Consider the following 6,075-nt stretch of genomic DNA (forward strand, 5'->3'; position numbering starts at 1 on the left):
TTGGTAATATGATTTTTGGATAAAACATACCACCTGCCAAGGTATATGCAAATATCTATTACAATCAGTGTCTTAATTTACCTTGATTTTAATGATTGCTTTATTGATAGTTATTTCCACAATAGAGCCTATTTTTGGGCAAATTTTCTAGTAGTTATGACAGTCAAGTAGAATAAGACAGGCATAAAAAACATCTAGACCAGATATGTGTTTTAAATGTTCATTTACATACCTAATTAAAAATTTAAATAACATGTTTTTTTGATCGATTTTTTTTATTTAATGACTATAATAATATTATGAAATATTATAAACATAGCATAGTTTAATCTAAACTTAGATACCAATTAAATAGTTTTGTGGGGGAAAAACATTCCTTACTATGGTCTCTACCAGCGGTTCTCAAACTGTGGTACGTGGAAGGCTGTGTGGTGGTATAGTATAGACTGTTATTAAAACAACTGTTTAAACATTATTAATGTTAAATATGTATTGAAATTCCGCAATACGAATGAATGGTACGCAGAAAAAAGAGTTTGAGAATCTCTGGTCTATACTATGGTATTCATAAACATTCCTAACTATGATCCAATAACATGTCCATTTTACGGATAACTAGTTCTGATTTTTTGATATTTATAACATAAAAGAGGTATATTAATAATTACTTTTCTTATGAAATATGTTGGATCCATTAATATATTATTTCAGAAAGGTCATGCTATTTGAAAAAAAAAAATTAGAAAAATCACTGACTAATGTACAATCAAAAATATTATGTTTTGTATAAGGTTACAAATCTAATATAATTTGTTTGTACTTAACCTAAATTAATTACATTATTGTAAATTCTCCTTTAGAATTTGTAGATTATGCAAAGTTAATATTTATGACTTTTTAATACATATATGTTGAGGTTATTTATAAAAATAATAGATTTTTCTAAACTTTAGTTACTATAATCCTGTTTATGTACCTATTTATATTTTGTTCTAACCTAAGAAAAAAATACAATTCCTAATATATTAAATTGAAATTGGTTCAATGTTCCTATATTAGCAAAAGATATTGTTAAGTATAAATGTTTAAGTTGAAATTGTAAATTTGCAATTACTTGGATTACCTATATTAGGTACATTTATTATTTATAATTTATTAATGGAATAGTGTTATTAAATACTAACCTCACATTTATAAGAAAATGGAAATATTGAAATAAGCTAACTCTAAATGTTTGATTATGGTTATCACTTTAAATTTAAAAAAAAATTGGCATTTGGGTGTCGCTTTGCTGTACAGTAATTTACAAGTGGTCACTGTAAAGGATGGTGTTAAATTTTAATTCAATGATATAATGTCCTTATATAAGAAAAGCTATTCTGGGTATAGACGGTCAGTCAGCCTATGATATTACTAAGTATATACTTAATTTGATGACATTATTGTTAGTAAAGTAATTTATATATAACCTATTTACGTGGAACCTTAAATTTGAACTTTAATTGATTATAAAAAAAATTTGTGCCCAAGTATTTTTAATATATTTCAACTACTATTGTAACAATATATTAGGAGACTGTATTACATTTTCAAGCTTTTTGACCCATCAAATAACATTAGATTCACATTTATAAGAAAATGAAAATAACGAACCAAGAAAACTTTAATGCAAAATGATTAGTAATGAATAATAATTTTCATTTTAATTATTTATGATTTTTTAATAATTATTGATTATTATCGGCTAATTCTACTAATAATGATAAAGTTATTATTTATGGTGACATGAACATTACACTAGGATCTCTGATATTTCTGTGTCTTGTATAGATCATATTTTTATTAGAAATATTAATATTCATATTTATAATGCAAATTAATTTGTAATTAAAACTAATATTAGAGATAATTTTAGTTAAGCATTTTTTATTAAAAAAGATTTTATTTATAAAGAAAAAAAAATAAATCTAATATGAAAAACACAATAAAAATTATTAATTTAAATTTGTTAAATAATTTAATTTCCTTTTATGATTGGGAAAATGTAATTATTGATAATGATATAGACATATTAGTAGATGCCTACAATTAATCATAAAATAACTGATCTGATTATTAGTGCCAGAATAAAGTATCTACTAATTAAATTAGAATTATAAGAAAAATAAAAAATATAAAAAATTTAGATAACTGAAGGTCTTCTTACTTCAATTAAAAAAAGACAAAAATTATATAGATTAAAAGTTAAAGTACCTTTTTTTAATATAGATTTCATCATATGGATAAAGAAATATATCTACTTCTTTAAACCAGGGCTTGTGACGGAATAGAGAGTTGACAATTGTATATATAAATGCTTAATTTAAAAATAGAATGAATAGGTATGAGGATACACCTTTTTACTTAAAATTAAGAAAAGACACAGCTTTCTAAAATAAAAAAATTACATTCAAAACCGATAGGTAATACAAAGAAAATACAATAAAATGTAAACATAAATAAGAATGCCAAATGAACTAAAAAAAGGTGGGTAAGTGGATGTCACTTTGCTGTACAGTAGGTTACAAGTGGGTCACTGTAATGGATGGTGTTAAATTTGAATTCAATGATATAATATCATTGTATAAGAAAATCGATTCTGAGCGAAAACGGTCAGTCAGCCTATGATATTACTAAGTATATTTGATGATATTATTGTGAACAAAGTAATTTATATATTTACTTATTTATGTGGAACATTGTTTTAATTTTTCAATCTTAAGCTACAAAAGTTGAACATTTTATAAATTTTTAACTACAAAATAATTATTACATTTAAAATTTGATAAATTTTGTCAAAATTTGAACCTTTAAATGCTTATAAAAAAAATTGTGCTTATGTATTTTCAATATTTTTCAACTGCTATTGTAATAATATATTAGGAGCCTTGCATAAATTTTTCACGCTTTTCTACCTAACAAATAAAATTTAACTGATATGCATAGAAAAAAAAACTAAAAAAATTTAGAACTGACAATGTCCGTAAACAGCTCAAAAAGAGTCAAATTATATCAAATTTTATCCTGTATAGAAAATGCTATAATATAAACATTCAGTGAAAGTTTCAAGTATCTACAGTCATACGTTTTTTAATTACAACCAAATAAGAAAATCGTTACATGAGATACCGAGTGAATATCAAATGTTGTAAAAATATGAATTTCAAACGCTCATAAAAATTTGGTAGTGATGTCGTACGCGATCTACCAAACTTGTTTTCAAGTAGTGCGTGATCTACCCAAATCCACTAAAAATAGTATTTAATTTCCGTATTTTCTTTATATCTTACTTAAAATATAATAATGTCATAACCAATTACATATTTCTCTTTTTATTTGTTCTGGTAGTTTCTTTAAGATCTCCACCACAGCTGACACCTTCTCTCACTGTATTGCACGTTAAATGATTTTCTTCATTTTGAGGTAACAACTGTTTGCTTTTTAAATAATTCGCACATGTTTGTTCGTCACAAATAATATTACGATAAAAATGTCCGATTCTTGAACTCATAATGAAATATTAAAAAATGAAATATTATTTACTATTGTCTAACGAGTAGAAAACGGGTAGTAGTTTCGGCGTAGTAGAGACGGCGATTGTGGCGAGTTACGGCGATTGTGACGTATATTTTATCTTATCGTATTAATTGAACTATAAAAGGGAAGTCATATAAACGTATAAATAAATAGTCGTAAATTATCAAGATAATTTGGAAATTCGGAAATTCGGAATAACCGGTAGATCGCCTATTTGGGTAGATCGCGTACGACATCACTACCAAATTTAATGTAACTTTCTTGTAGACATATTTTTTTTTTTTGATAAAGGTAGATACACTTATGGATAATCTTAAATTGAAAAAAAAATTGTTATGACAATATTTTATAACATTATTTTTATAGTTGGAGCCTTTTAATAAATTTTCAAGCTTTTTTACCCAACAAATAAAATTTTATTGATATTTGTGGAAAAAAAACTAAGAAAAATGGAAATTGAAAATGTCCGTAAACAGCTCAAAATAAATCGAAATATTTGTAAAATGTTATGGTGTATAGAAAATGCTAATATAAACATTTAGTCAAAATATCATGTACCTACGGTCATTTGTTTTAAAGTTGCACCAAAAACCAAAATCGATTTTCTCAAAAACAGATTTTGCGTAAAAATTCCCGTTTTTCCTTAATTTTTCTTTTGTTTTTCACGTCGCGTTTGTAAGCTACTGGGAATATATCGACTTCTTTAAACCAGTGCTTGTGACGGAATAGAGAGTTGACAATTGTATATATAAATGCTTGATTTAAAAATAGAATAAATAGGTATTAGCTAGATACACCTTTTTGCTTAAAATTAAGATAAGACACAGCTTTCTAAAGTAAAAAATGTACATTCAAAACCGATAGATAATACAAAGAAAATACAATAACATGTCAACATAATAATAACATAATTATGAATGCCGAATTAACTAAAAAAATAAAACCACCTATAAATAGTCTGACTAGTAATGACTCCAATTCTCCAATGATTGACGAACATGAAATATTAAACGAGCTTTATAATTATTAGGTACACTTATGTTGGTAAAATATCAAAAACACATTAATTTCATGTATTTCAGTCGTATGAATTAAATTTCACAAAATATGGACGACTAAGTACTAATACATTATAACATACGTATATTATGTCATTATAGACATTATAATGACAATAAAATATAATATAATGAGCATATAGACATATAGTGTAGAAAAATACGGGTATATTGATAATATTGTGTCATATTATTATTATCTACTATCTGGAATCGGCTTGTCCGCATTAAAATTGTTCTATCTGTAATTGATACAGTATTATTCAAACTAAACTCAAGGTTTCAAGGACTACAACAAGTTAGGTACTAACTGAGAATTTAAATTTTTTATTACCCTCAATATTGATAAAATTGGATGAAAATGAAATCGCTAAGGCTTCAATGGACTTTTTTTTCATTTATATAATGATGACATTTCTCCAGATTTTACCAGGCAATTATTGTGTTTAAGAGGATTATTAAACACAACAATTCAAACTATTAAGTACCTCGCTTTGTTTATAAGTAAAAATGATTTGTGTACAACTTAATGCGATGTTATAACTTATAACTGTTGTATAATTAATAGTTCACTGCCGGTGACAGTAGCAATGGTGGAAAGGTTGGTTATTCCCAAAATTAAAATTAATCAAAAACTATTTGAGGAATAGTATGGGTTAGGTTTGCCTTTCTAGTATTACTATTTTTAATAAAAAAACTAGACTTGGACGAAATGATTTCTATATTGGCCGATTCTAAAACCAGAAAAAAGAACTTTCTCAAGTCAGTAAAAATATTTAATACTACCAAAGATATAATTTAGTTTAGTTTAAAAGCAGTGATGTATTGGTAATTTTTTTCTAAGGTATACGCTTTGCACATGAGCTCAAAAAAAAAATTTCCAACCAAACCTAAAATTAACTTATGGTAGGTCGTGGACTATACCACCACGCCTTTATATGTCAATTTATTTATCTAGTCCTCCCTCCCCCCAGAAAAATGATTTTAGACATATTTACGCCATGCATCAGGATCAAATGGAGTTCTAAAAACAGTGCTTGGAAAGTTCCTTTTAAAAAGGAACTACAGCTCTTCTCGTTCACTTTCCTCTTGTTAAAAAGGAACTAAATCCTTTACCGTTCCTGTCTTGAAGAAAGGTTCCTTTTTAATCTGACGTAAAATAAAATAAAAAACATGAGTGTTTGCAACGAATGAGTATTTCACGCAGAAGGTTTATAATATATGAGAGCAAATTTACGTATACCGAATATTAGATAACCAACTGACCAAAGTTTGAGTTATATATAGAGTTGGTACATTTAACAAGCAACGATAAGTGCACGGGATCAGCTAGTATATTTATATGTATGTATTATAAATAGGTACATTTTTGTCTTAAAAATATACACTGACAACTTAAATCAATCATTTCAATTTCTTCAAAAATGTCCGTTTTTTCCGA

This window comes from Metopolophium dirhodum, chromosome 1, assembly GCF_019925205.1.
Source record: "Metopolophium dirhodum isolate CAU chromosome 1, ASM1992520v1, whole genome shotgun sequence".
Lineage (NCBI taxonomy): Eukaryota > Metazoa > Arthropoda > Insecta > Hemiptera > Aphididae > Metopolophium > Metopolophium dirhodum.